The sequence below is a fragment of the Apis dorsata genome, unplaced genomic scaffold (genome assembly GCF_000469605.1).
Source record: "Apis dorsata unplaced genomic scaffold, Apis dorsata 1.3 scaffold_254, whole genome shotgun sequence".
Taxonomy (NCBI): Eukaryota; Metazoa; Arthropoda; class Insecta; order Hymenoptera; family Apidae; genus Apis; species Apis dorsata.
In genome coordinates this window covers 198572-213599 of record NW_006263532.1, presented here as the reverse complement: position 1 = coordinate 213599, position 15028 = coordinate 198572, and the positions used below count along the sequence as shown (strand labels likewise).

General features: G+C 42.4%; 1 long non-coding RNA gene across 1 annotated transcript in view; it reads right to left on the bottom strand.

Annotated features, from left to right (window-relative positions):
• The window catches only part of LOC102676559, a 19995-nt gene extending 14974 nt beyond the window's left edge, over positions 1-5021 (bottom strand). The window contains exon 1 of the long non-coding RNA XR_421841.2: positions 4865-5021. This is a non-coding gene — a long non-coding RNA (uncharacterized LOC102676559). The remainder of the gene's footprint in view (positions 1-4864) is intronic.
• Between the last annotated feature and the right edge of the window lie 10007 nt (positions 5022-15028).

Sequence of the window (15028 nt, the reverse complement as noted above, 5' to 3'; positions counted from 1 at the left end):
CTCCCTCCCCTCCCCTCCCCCCAAATCCACGCCGTGAATTTCCACGCCGCGAAGACGGGACCGAGTTATGCGGGTGGCAGGAATTATGCGTCGAAACCGTGCACCTCCTCCTCCTCCTCCTCCTCCTTCTCCTCCGTCCAAATCTCCGCGTCCAAGTTGCGAAGAGTTTTGGAAATTGTCGCCGGTGCGGATCGATAGGAAATTGCAACAAGATTTGCGACGGCCGAGTACAACCGCGGTGGCTCCAATTCGAATAAACGTATCTATGATACAGGCAGGGAGAGGGAGAGGGACATGGTGAGGCGGGGAATAGCCGAGGCTGTGTGTATGTGTGTGTGTGTGTGTATATCGGGTCCGTTTACCGTTAATATATTTGATTTTCGGGTAATGTAAATCAAGCTTAACTATGGGGATAATTGGGAACGCGTATGGTGAAACGGTAACACCTTTCCAATTGAACTAATTGGGAATTCTATTTGTTGGCGGGCCATATTGTTCGAGGACAAAGGTTGTCCTGTTATGGTTACCGTTAATGACGTTTGCATTTGCCATTTGTCCGCGATGATGTCGATGAATGGCACGATACTCCTAATTGATAATCATATTTCGATCGGTGTTGTATTTGCGCTCTTGCGGGAAAAGAAATCGGATCCGGGTTCGTAAAGAATCCGGCTTGTTGTGATGTAAGTTGAAAGCTTCGTGAAATTCACGTTGATTGATATCAATCGAATAAACATTAAATTTCTCCGCTTCGAATGTTTTTATTATCTCTGAATTGTTTCCTGATTCTCAAAAATCAAAAAACTCGCTGTTTCAATAAAAAAATCATTGTCTTCTCGCGAAAGAGATAAACTCGTGGTGGATTTTTTGAACAAGCAGTTTGTACAAACCAGACCGAACATTAGGAACCAAGTTAGAATCCATGCGGTTGACGTCTCGCGTATACGGAATTTCGTGCAGAAAACAAGTGCAAACAGCCTGCATGCAACGTCCTTCGCGAGATAGCTGAAATTTTCCACCCCCTCTCTTTTAGTTTTAGCCGCGTTGGACCTATTTCTAAGCCGCGTTATGCCGCGCTTCCGCACTCGGTGTAACGAGTTTCAACGCACTATATTCGAGATCGGTAAATAATTAAGGGACACTGCCGGTTACTGCCACCGGATCCACCCCATCCCATCCACGATATAATAATTAATTCAAACACTAAACGTTGTAAACTAGTTTCCATTTTATCGGCAACCGGTTTATCAATTTTTCACTCAGCCGGGAGTACAAGTTGAAAGCGGGACGTATCAATTTTTCCAAGAAATCGTTCCGCGCTCTTAGCAACAATCCCTCATCTTCGCTTCGATCTCTCCCTCTCCCTTGTCCACTTTTATTTAATATTTTTTTTCTTCTTCTTCTTCTTCTTCCTCTTCTCCTCTTGGTCGGCGCAAGCTGCACAACGGCCCCCGTTGAAATTTCATTGTGCCGCGGAAATCGATGTGAAAAGGTGGAAAATGAAAAACGACGTCGGCGAAGGAGGGAGATCGTCTTGGCGCTCTCGCAGCTTCGAGCCACCTTAAAAGCCGTTAAATACCTCGCTGGAATCGCCTTTATGGCTGCCAATGATTCAGTATTTACGCACAATGGAGGAGGAATTGGCTTCCACGGACCCCACCCGTGGCCAGGCCGCTGTAGGAGGTCTGAAAAACTTTTTACCCGCGAGGAGAGAAACGTCCTCTCCGAATCCCTCCACCGTGACACGTGAAACCCATTTTCCGCGCGTGACTCTTCCGTAACCGAGCGATGGAACGTGCGTTTTCCCTTGTTTCTCCCCCTTTTCCGTTTCCTTTTCACCACCGACCTTGACTAAGTCGAGAAACCGGCCATATGTTCCCTTCGTTCGTCCAAAAAAAATCTATCGCATCGATAAGTTTTAATCCCTTTTCCTCGAAACTCATCCATGATAGTTTCGATTTCGACCGAGTTTTCGATCCCTCTCTCTCCCCCAATTTATTCCTCCAATAAATTAATTGAGTTAATTGAACGATCGATTTTATTAAGAGCATTTTATTAAGAGCATCCTTCTTAAACATTGATTCCAAAGTGAAAACCTGTGATGCAGGTATAGGATGCATCATAAATGAAAAGGAGCATTAATGCACGAGTTATACACCCGGAATAGAGCGTATTACTAATTACAGAGATCTCCGCTCGAGGCTTTAATAAGCCACTTAAAAGTGGTACTAACGAATGAAGTTGAGCTTCGTCGATGGAAATTGCCACGGTTAATTTTAAATCATCCACGGCCACGCTTCCTCTCCGTTCAATTTCCTCCTTTCTTAATTCTAATCGTTTTTAATTACATCCGCGGTGAAAAATTCAATCTTCCCTTTCGTCACGCGTTTATATTTACAATAGGTGAGGGGAGGGGGAGGATTCGTGTAACGGATCGTGAAACGGGGAACAATGGCCGGCGTGCAATTTAACACCGGTTATTATCGCGTCACGCGTCACCAAGGACGCAGAATTTCGCCGAGTTTTCCTGAAATTACCCACTCGACGCGGTGTGTTTCGAACTGGCATTTCAATTCTAGGTCCTCGAGAGGTCTGGGCTACGCCGTTGGACTCGAGTGACCTTATTCCCTAACAAGTTTGTTGAAATGTCGCCGCTTTTGTCATGGCTTGGCTTAAAGTCCTCCCCTCTCTTTGTTCGAGCAAGCTGATTCAAGCTATCGTGGAAAGGGTGAAAAAAAGAGAGAGAAAGAGAGAGAGGAAGGAGTCTTCTCGATCTTGTTGGCGTAATTTTTAACGAGGTTACATTTTTGATGATGTACATCCGACCGTTTATATCAGCCGCTCATTTTACTCAAACCGCTTTTCGAGTTTATGGGGATATTGTTGGGGATAATATTGGGTCCGGACGTAGAAATGCTTGCTCGAGAAATAGAACACGGTTTACGAATGAATTAAATTGTAAGGCAAAGGAATTGTTAATGTAAATCTTGCCCTATCGCGACTACGAAATCTTAAGTGTAATCAGCTTAACGAATAAACAGCTGAAATTCTTTTATACGTGAATATAAGCTCAACATAGACGACGAATTAAATCTTGACTCGTGTGTCTGCTCTTCCTAAGATATTATTTTATTCGCATGTTAAACCAACTAATAGATAACCAGATATTCTTCACGCGTAATAAACATATTAGAAAATTATTTTAATTCGCAGATACAAATGAAATATTATACGAAGAATACCTCTAAAATTCACACCATTAATTTTACCCTCCATTATTATTTCCACCATGTAATCCTACGAATCATTTTCAAAATAGAAAATTAATACGATATTAATCCGATTGATTCGTACAGGCTTCGCAAAATTCACGAATAGAACGTTTATCCGGATATTTATGGACGTATCCTGCGATCTCTAAACGCGAGACAGTCAAATGAGACACCCGAAACGGGTCTCGGAACGGGCCACGGCGGATAGCGGGCTTTTAGGCTGACCTTATCCCCTCCCCTCAAAGGGTTTATTGAAATGTCATCGGTTGAACTATGGTCCGCGGAAGGAGGCCTACGATGGTCCTCGATGACAAGGGAGGTGATAAAATATTGATTGCACGGTCCTTTTCCTTTTCCTTTTTTTTTTTTTTTTCCGTCCACGGGGGCGCAGGTACGGAGGCGAGAGGGTGAGGGGAGGGGAGAGATCGTTGGTCACGATGAGAACGACGAGCAGTAGTAGCTCGATATTGACAAAGCCTAGCGTTCTTTATGAGCGACACGGGCATTACTCTTCCCAGCGTGAGTTATGAACCGGCATATGTTATCAGGGACCGTATTTCGCACCTGTTCACGCATTTTTCTTCGTAACGTGTAACTCGAAAATCGTTACACGCAAGCCGAGACAATCCGCGGGATAACGAGATCGTTGCGTCGTTGTTTAACGATTGGACAGGTAATGAGAATTATGTTATTAGGGATGAAGCCCCGGTTCTCGTCCCGATTGCTTTATCGATTATGCAATTAACTCGCGTTATTTTCATCGTAATCGATGGAGGTTTCGATCTACGGTGAAAATGTTTCGATGATACATGCTTTTTCGAGAGGAAAAAAAGTGTAACGGAAATAACGCGTTCAATAAATGCTCGTGAAATGGTTCTGATTCGAAATATGCGCACGATGGATCTCGATTTTTGTTCTCGTGGTTGTAATTGTGCGAGAGTGAATGATGCGAATACGTTTGAACTTAATTAATTAATATGTGATAAATACACGCGACGTATAAATACTTTTTAAAGTCATTGTTTGTGGAACGTGACATCATTATTCCATGATAAAAAGTATTATACTTTAAAAAGTATTATTATAAACGTTTGGAAAAAATTGAAAGGAATGTATTTGGTGTTTCTGTTTTCTTTTTTTTTTTTTTTAAAGTAACTTTTTAGATATTATATAGGAATCAGTTTTTCCATTCTGTAAACGAGTATGTTACACGTGAATGAAACTATGAATAATATTTTTGCACGCGATATTTAATTAAATATACACACAATTTTTAAAATCACTTACGCTACGAATCATTTTAACTGTGTACTTCTTGTAATATTTATATTTTACATAAAACAAAATACTTTCACGAATAACATTACGTTTACTATGCTGTGTAAAAAAAAAAAAAAGACGTCAAGTTTTTGCGCAATCATTTACTTTCTCTGTTATCGTTATCTGTTATCGTGGAACTCTATTGCATTTATATTTAAAAAGAAAAAAAAACACTACTATTTTAATTCGTTTTAAACAAATACTTTCGAAATTTAAATCAAAATGAATATATTTCTTTCCACTACGACAACTTAAACGTTAAAAATACTTACGAATCTTTTATCCAAATCCTTCTCCCTCCATTTACTTCAAATTTCCATTATTTCTACAACAAATTTTCGAACAATATCCTCGTTACGTTGAACGTTTCTTCCAAAATTGAAAAAATTCACGAATAAACACGAGAAATAAACAAAAAAAAATGAAACGAAATCATCGCACGCACTATTAAATTTAAATTACCACTTGAAAAACGAATCACCGCAAAGAAGACAACGAAATTCGAACGCAATTTCACTAAAACTCCTCCTTCCACGCTTGTATTCCGTAGCGCGTAATAGAAATCTTTCGACTAAACTTTCGTATAAACGGGAACGTTCTTGCTCCGTCGAAATGAAAACACGACAAAGTTTATTATCGTTCGCGATAATAACACGAACGAATTGTCGCCAACGTTTGTTTATTATTTCCTCGGTTAATCCTCGAAAGTCGAAACGGGCCTGCGCGACGAATCGTACGTTTCACCTTTCGTAGTCGATTTACAGCCGGTGGACCGTTTAACACGTTTATACGGCGCTCCGCGTTATAATTAACGCACGAGGATGCAAACTCGTACTTACGGACGATTAATTAAACCGCACACAAGGGCGCCAGCTCTTGGGACTCGTAACCGGTAACGGCCGCATTGTAATGAAATTGTGTTTCCGATGATAAAGATACCAGCAGTTGCTTAACCCGCTGTTCCACTCCTTTCATAGATTATCGGCCAGCCTGTATTGTCGTGGTGGCGTGGGGCGCGTGGCGAATACCGAATATCTGGAATCTGTTATCGAGCTGGTGGAACGGGATCGATAATAAAGAGTGTCGTTCGTGCGCGAGGAACGAGGTGATTGGTGAAAAGTGAGCATTGTGCAGCGAGTTAGTAATGGCGATCCTTTGATCTTTCAATTTTCATATTGGTATTTCGTTTGTGTTGTTGATTATCTTGCAATATTTCGTGATAAATGAAGTGGAATAGGAAGGATATTTATGTATCTCGATATTTGAGGATCGTTATTCGATAGAATTTTACTATAATTAATTTTTGTAACGCGTTACAATTATTTTGGAGGAGAAATCTCGATTAGATGTAACATGAGTATGAAAGCTGCAATAATTTTGAAGTGGAGAAGAAAATGGGTTGTGGATATTCCATGGAACAATGTTGATTAATTCAATTCATTCTAAAAATATGTCATTTATTTAATCGATGATTATGACAAATATGAATAGACGATAGTCACGAGTGTCTACCATGGAGATCCTCGACTTCCGTTTTAAATCCTCAATTTCACCGGAATTATTTCTATGAATAAGAAACGTTTAAATATGAATACTTTTCCTCGATTAATTATGGAAACGTGTCGTGAGACGTCGTCTTACGTTTAATAGCGATGCGAATTAATATCGCGTCCTTTCGTGCTCGCTGCAACCCGAAGAAAATTGAAAAAGAATCTCGTTACACATCGTCCTCTTCATTTTTCTCTCCCTCTCTCTCTCCCTCTCTCCCTCTCTTTCTCTCTCACTTTCTGTCTTTGCGGAACCATCGTAAGATTTCTATTAAACTGTAATCGTTGTTTCTGAGTGGAAAAAAAGAGGAGGGAGAATTAGTTGGCGCCCATTGCTCGCGCTTAAAAACGTAATTTCATCTTATCGATCCCGAGGCAATTACCGTTACTGTTGTGTTTTTCTCGTCAAACGCGTATAATTTCTGCAACTCGAAGAAAGATCCATCCATTCCTCTGTTTTTTCAATTATATCTATACACGATGGCGCGCGAAAGTATTTGAATAGGATTCTTATTTTTTCTTTTTTTTTTATTTCTAACGAGATTTTGCAAGTATGCAGAGAAAAGATTTATTCGAGAGAGAGAGAGAAAGATATTTAATAAACTCGGAAAAAATCTCTCAATTCAAAGCCCACCAATGATGATCGGTGAAACGCGATTTGCATTCTCGAACGTGTGAATTCTTCGAAAAAACAAAATTCTACTAGAAGGTGGATTTATTTCCTTACAGGTCAAACGGCTTTATCTTTTCTGTTTTAATAAACAAGATGCTAAGGGACCAGACCACCCTGTATACATGGCAAAAAATCCATGCTTTCGTTCGTATACCTGGGTGGAGGATGGATGGTACGGGCTCGTTCGAGTTAATTCATGCCCTCTAGGACAGGGCCAGATGGCAAAGATAGAATGCTTTGTGGGATTCCGATTTTTTCCACCAACACCGCTTGGTATAAGATTAATAGAAATTTCGACGAGAAGAACGTCGTTGAATCGTTCACGGCCTCTTTGTTGGCCTCACGGAACCGCGGATTCGGGAGATGTCTCTTAAAACCTGGCACGTACATACATTATGCATTAGGACAGCGTGTCCTGGTTTCGTGGTTTCGTGCTTGAAAATAATTAGAAGGGAAACGAAACGAAGGAAGGCTTCACATACACGTACACATGGAATTACTATTTACTCTTACACGAATTTTCTTACACGTGTATTTATTTCGATATTATTTCTCTTCGAAATCTATCGTGTTGCGTTTAAATTTTTCATATTCCTCGTGTCTTTCGATAATCGGCCGATAAGTCGATCGTCTTATCAAACATACACAGGGCGATAATTTTTTAACACCGTTCCGTATCGCGACCCAGACGGAATAATCGAGTTTCCATCAGAGATCTCGCTGCTGCCTCGGTTATCGTGGAAATCCCCCGGCCAGGATTCGTCGTTTCCCCCTTCTCGTACCCCGCCTCGTGTCAAAGGAGTGACGATCGTGGAAAGCTTTGTCAGAAATACCTCGACCCTCCACTTACCACTCCTACTACCTACGTCTCACCTATTCACCACCACGCGCGCAATCGAGCCTCGCACACCACCCTTATACACTTACACGTACACGAGCGCACGAGCGCGCGTGTTTAGGTTCGCATAGGTGTATATAGGCGAAATATCCGCGTTCGGTTGGAGATGGTGGTAATATTTGCGCGGTCCTGACAGCAAGACAATGAGCCTCGATCCGACACGCGATATACAACACCCTCCGGTTCTCTATCATCCACGATCCTTGAAACCCCCACTTCTTGTTATGGTACACCCGTCCAGACGCATCCAGACCCTCGCGGAGAAAAACAGAAGGGGGTGAAAGAACAAAAACAGAGAGAGAGAGAGAGAGAGAGAGGCGGAGGATTGATGCCTGACGGTAATCCTGAATTGTAAATTAATCCATCGACCTTTCGAGATTAATTTATACTTGGGGGATTTACACGCGCCTCCTCCATCTAAGTCGATCGATACGCATTTCTCTATTTATTTTAGTTTAATCTTAGCACATCCCCGATTCCCATTTTCCATTCTCGAATATTTGCGCGATGACTGATGAGGCGGCGAGGGGCCCCGAGGTAATAAGTTTCGAAGGTGTTGAGGATCGAGGACGAATTTCGTTTTCCCACGGTGCCTTTTATTTGTTTACCCAGGTATTCGCGCGTGGAACGGCGTTTAACGAGGATATATCACGCAGTAGTACGTGATTTCGTCGGTGTGTAAACGGGACAGATTTTTGGTTTTCCCCGTCGAAGGTCGTAAATTACTCGTTTAAGGGGATGATACGTAATTCACGTGACGTTAATTGTACCATCACCCTCTAGTAGACTTTAGTATTATTGATCGATTGGACGAACAACCAGGCTACTTGTATTGGATTACCGTGCTCTCTTTCGCGAGTGATATATATTTAAAAAACTTTAGTCTACGAATCTATGCTCTCTCTCTACATTATATCTTATTAAAAAAAATTGAAAAATTATCTCCTATCTCCTTTGAATCAATAATCATCTTATGAATTATCTTTTCCTCAATCGTTCGACAATCGAGAATCGTAGAATCTCTAATAAAATAAAAACAAAAAAAGACACGAGATTAATCCGTTTCCCTTCCAACAACGTTTCTCTTCGCCAAGTTTCCCCACGGAGCACGAAGCGATTCGAAAGATTAGCACTGGGACGAAGCAAGGAGGGATCCGATTGGACGGGTCAACCGAGGAAAATGCACGACACGGCGGGCGAGACTTAACCGGCGGGGATAAGTAGCTGTCGCTTCCGTTGCGTCAGTGTCTTCCGTTTGCCAGATCCGTGGGGGGAGGGGACGTATCCGGGACAATCTGCCGCGCAAAGGCCCGGCAAACCCGCAGCTTTCACGGCTTCCCGACAAATTGCGAAAAGAATGATGTATTGAGCCTGTAAACGGCGCGACGTCGAACCAAGGACCTCCCACGACAACGTCCACACCCCGGAAAACCAGGTCTTCTTACGTCTCGTCTGGAGACGAGGCCGGAACGTCTGCCCGCAGCAACCGCCCATTACGCCCATTGTATTCCCTGGGAGGAAACAGTCGGTCCGGGACGCGTAGTTACCCTCCCCCCTCACCGCTATTTCTACTTCCCTCCAACGTTCCCGACGATCTTCTTCCATCGGGGGTCACAATTACATTTTCACGTTCCAGGACTCCGGGGTTTGGGAGGAGTGGCCTCTCGCGCGGTATGTAAGTAGACGAGCGAAACGAGAGATGGACGGGGAGATAGATACAGAGTTTTGGAGAGATTTCTTCGGTGATTGGGAACAACCTGCGGTTTATCTCTTTAACGATCTTTTGTAGTGGACGGACGGTGGAAGTGGAGGGGCGAGTTGGAAATTTGCCGCGTATCTGGCCAGATTGTATCGATCTTGAATGCTAATAAGGAAATAATTCGAGCCTTGGAAACGGGTGGGTGTGAAGCAATTTGCACTCGGATTCGGCTAACGCCTCCCTTCCACCAATTATCTTGCTTTTTTTTTTCACTGCTCCTTTCCCTTCTCTTCCTTTTACGATTATTCTTTTTTGGTAAGATTAAAATCAAGAATTAACGCGAGAATCTATAAAAGCGTCATATATCAATAGTTTCGTCACGGAGAAATTGGAACGAAGTTTCATTCGCGAGAATGGAAAAACAAATATTTCTTCTTAAAAATATTACTTCATCGAGAAATCCTAGATTGTTCTCTTCGTCCTCTGGTTGATTAAAGAATGAAAAAAAAAAATGTTCCCTTTCAAAGTCTTTTCTATACACGCGAGACCCTAATTGCTGGGAGGGGGGCACGTATAAATCAGGATTTTACGGTGGTCAGGATGGTGGTCACAACGGATGACATCAAGGTGTTACCAGTTGACAAAATCTCTCGAGACAGTGGGATGGTGGGAACGAGGAATTCCGATTCTATGAGCTGTGATCACCAGAGGACACGTTGGAAGAAACCCGCCTTTCTCGTCACGCTCGCTCTTCCGCCATAATTCGGTTCGGCCGACAGCTCGGAATGTTTATACCTTGTGGATACTTTACCTGGCCGGAGAGATGGTTTAAACCCGTGATATACAACGAGTGGTCGACTAATCCCTTCCACCCTTCTGCGGGCCCATCTCTTCGGAAATAGTGAATAGCTCCTCTTTGAAATATATATATATATATATGTATATATCCGGCAATAATGTACAGGCCGGTATCGTTATGACCATTATCGTTTTAAATACACTCAACTGGAAGTAAAAATATATATCTATTAGGTATATTATATTCAAATGAAATCTGGTTTGAATTTCCAATTGGTTGATTACCAATGATTCAAAGTTTATTGGCCTGTTCATTATTGCAGGCAATTGAATATGTTAAACCGTGTTAAAGAATTTTAAAAATATTAATTTTTCTTAACGAATATTTATTATTATTAGATAAGTTAATTATTTTATCTTTCCTTAAGAATTCGTGCTTAAGATTTTCTTCCCTTTAATTTAAAGTTTTTAATAACGGTATTTTTTTTTTATTTTTGATCCCTAAAGAGAAATTATCCTATAATAATCAACCTCTGCATTACAGGTATCATTGCTGAATATAAAAAATATACATATAATTCTAAACCCATTAACAACAGTGTACGTACATTTTCACGAAATTTATTTTCGACGCGTGTTTCTCAAAAAGAAAAAAAAGAAAAAGAAAAAAGTAAACTCGCTGTATTCGTTCAATATCCAGCAAGAAAATCGTATTCAAATTCCTGAATACACTTAAAGCAGAGAAAATGTCTAAACCCATTACAACAACCCGCGCGTATTTCCATAAATTTCACTTTTGACGGGCGTTTCTTAAAAGGAACGAAGTTTCCATAAATTGCGCGGGGCGATAAATTAGATCATCATTAGCCCGTAATTTACAGAGGAGGAAACGCGTATTTCGTACGTATACCAATACGAAAACACATTTCATAATCTCGTTTGCGTTTTCTTGTTTTCAGAGAGGGGAAACGCCAACCGCTTGACGCTCGGTCGCGGCATTATTCAGAAACGTGTGTTTCCGCGTGTTTCTACGTGCTCTCGTTAATCCTGTGATTAATGCTACTTTTGCAACGCGCCCGGCGAAAGAGAAGCCGCGCTGTAACAACGGAGTGGGCCAAGTTATCCGGGCAAAAGCGAGGCCAACAAACACCGCTGCTTTGTGGCAATTACTTTTAAATATACTCTTGACGAGATGGCCGCTCACTCCACCGCGTGTATAACCTCCACCTTCGTTGGTTAAAAGTGTACCAAGGATAGGAGGAGGGTGGTTCTCTTCACCGCTGAGAAACGTTGGCGCGTTGGAGGACAACCAATTGTGTGCGTGTGTGTACGTGAGAGAGAGAGAGAGAGAGAGAGAGAGAGAGAGAGAGAGAGAGAGAGAGAGAGAGAGAGAGCCTTTCTGGAAATTAAACTCATTGAGAATCTAATTTCGAGTAATCAACCCTTCGCTGGCTTTCCACCTATACTTTCCAAGGACTTGTTTCCTTTCACCGCTTCGTGTATATTCTTCGTTCTACAACTCGGACCTGCGGGTCGGAAACGAATGCACGTGTAATTAACCTAACGACGCAAATGATATAAAGGAATCGTGGTATATTCCGGAGGCGTTGTTGTTCCTTTTTACCATAAGACCGGGAATAGTTTTCCGTTCCTTTTCCGTAATTTGAACCGCGCGGTACCACCGTGGCGACCGATAAGTAATCATCGTTCCGGGGAATATAATCGAATATCGTCGATGAAAGAATAATTCAGATGAATTTGCCCTTTTGTACGTGCACGCACCCACGTTATTGATCGAAAAGTAATTAAAATGTAATAGTACAAACAGAACGGATGGAAACCGGCCGGATATAAATCAAATATTGATTCGTTAAATACGCCGATTTTCGAGGAGAGAGGGGGCTCACCCTTAGGATCACCCGCGATAACGATTCCTTTGTTCGATGACGACGCTCTTCCATGTTAATCGCGATTAACGCTCCGTGATTAAACCCTGTCCCTCTCTCGATCCTTTCCTTTCCAATTAGCCATTGGGAGGAAGACGAACGGTTAACGATGGCCGTCCATGTTTTATAAAGCCATTATCGAGGGGGTTAAGCGAATGCGTGAGCGCAGATATTCGTGCGTTATTCATCGATGCGCGCGTCGTGATTCCTTGGGACATCCTTGCGCCGTTCTCCGTCCACGGTTACACGGCTAATAAATAAGACGTACGCGATCGGCCATTTGCTTTGCTACAACATCATGGCGGCGTGCACAGCGCGATTTCAATATTACCCGTCCCGAACAGGTATTTGTATCGGGCGGAGATACACGCGACACGGCCGATCCGTAATAATTTATAACGGAGAATTAATTTTATAGAAAGGGAAACGGGCGTGTGTGTGTGTGTATATATGCGGCGCCCACCTCATTTACATAACATGAATAATTATTAATAGTTCCTCGTTTGGCCTCTCTCTCTCTCTTTCTCTCTCTCTCTGTCTCTCTCTTCGTGAATCGATACAGTGTAGGTTTCCTTTTCACGTGTCTAACGCTTAACGCTCATCGTGGAATGATTATCGGAAGAGAAAGAGTGAAATTAGAAATTGATTTAGTATTTTGTATTTGTATTCTAGTTTTCTCTGATGAATGGAATACTTGTTATTTTTCTTATTTTTAATTATCTTCTTCTGACTTTTCACTCTGATTTACCCGTTAATTTATATTTCTACTGTTTCAGAATCATTGGTTCTTTTGCAAGCGTTTCGTGGTTGCATCGTATTTCGAACAACTTCGGTTTGAGAAAGAATTGTCGTATAAACGCGGACGTTTCGGGGAGGAATAATTGCATATCGATATACGACGTATAAAACGACGGCAATAACGCCTAATTGAATAACGAGAGAGAGGATACGCTCGCCAGGATATTGTTGTATGGGATGTGGGTGAAGTTGAGCGTGCATTATAGAAAGGTCAAACTGGGAAACGGTTGGAAATGATTCGCAGACAACGATAATATCGTTTAACGGTTCATCGAATATCGTAATCAACAATTGAACAAGATAATCACGTAACGATATTTAATTACCTGTGCATTATCGTGGCGCAAGCCCTTACAAAACGAAACGTGACAACCGGGGCGGCCTCTGCTCTTTCACCCGCCCCCTTTCCGCCCGATTTGTTTTGAATATTTTAAATCCACGGGCGGGATAGCCGATGATTATGCGGTTAAATAATAATAACGCGTGTCTTTTGTACACGTGTCATCTATGTTTTACAATCTCCAAATTGATCATCGCCAATTCAAAACATGACATTTCATATTTCCACGTTTACCATTTCGGCTTCACAGTAACCAATGATTAATCCTTTTCTTCGAAACGTAATGGCATCATCAACGATCGACTAATTTCGATGAATCGACTCTTTCAGAGATAAAAGAAAAAAGAAAAAAAGAGAAACCTTTTTGAGAAATAATCAGGCTCCTAGAAACCTGAAAAAACGCCGAAAACGGTTTCCACTCTATTCAATATTCCCTTCCGCTGTTTAATTCCTTGGTAAATTAAACCATCGACCTCGATTTGAAAATTTCTTAATTCACCGCCAAAAGCTATTACTTCCCGGCCAACTTGAACGGCCAATCTCCGCTGGGTATTAATCTAACCCTCCCCCCACCTTCCCACCTCGTATAAAAGTCGAAAGGATTGAAAGAAGAGCGAATCCCCGCTAAATCTAACGGAATAAAACTAGTCGGATCGCGGAAAGGAGGATACAAATTTCTCGGAAGGCCTGCCCTTTCTCGTATCCGACGCTACGAGCCTTCCGTGGCCCTGTCGGATGAGATCGGAAAAGAGGAGAACGGGGGAGAAGAATGGCCGTACGAGTCGCATCCCCCCCTTCAAATTCCCCGATGTTAAATCCCGACACGTGCAGTAAATCATGGACGCGTTACAGAATCGTTTCGACTGCGAAACGTCTCGGCGGAATGACGCGCGTGGAAAGAGAGAAAAAGATAGAGAGAGAGAAAAAGAGAGATCGAAACGAGGACGAGAAGGATGCGGACGGTTGAAGAGGCGAGGAGGGATGTTCGAGGAGAGAAGACTTGGTTCTCTGAAGGCAAGAAGAAGAGTTTCGAGGCGTACAATAATAATTTGTACGCCGGTCATATTTCACGTAAGGCGGCCGTGAATTATGGCAGTCGCGGTCGACGCAAATGATTTAGGTTTAATAACGACGGTCTGTCCGCCGGCCCGGGTCAGCCATTGTCGGTGAAACGACGGGGGCCTCTTCTTCTCCTCTGCGATGTCTCCTCCGACTCGAGGTCGTCGAGAGTCGGTTCGAGAGTTGGCTCGTTTGCATACGATCCGATCTGGATCTGGACGCAAGGGGAATACATTTTTCTGTGTATTTAATTATGCAGAAATTCGATTCATCCTTAATGATCCCCCCCTTTGACTCGAGCTCATTTTTTATCGCTCTGCGAATGAACGATTCTCGTCGGTGTAAAAGTAAAATTGGTTTTCGAACAAACTAAATTAAATTTTCGATTCAAGTTTATTTCAGTTCGAGCATCCGGTACAAGTTATCCAACTTGTGATCGAAGATCGTCGGTGAAACAAGAGGGAGATGACTCGCGAGATTCACGGATTTGTTTACATACCGATCGGGGCGAAACGAAGAGGGAGGAGGGGGAAGAAAGAAGAAACAAAAAAGATTGCCGCGAAATTCGGCGATAAAATCGCGGCGGAACGTATCGCGTGTCCATCCGGATATATAAAACGAAAAACTGTCGCGTGAGTGTTTGCGAAGCGTGAAGTTGGTCGTGTTTCCCAGTGACTA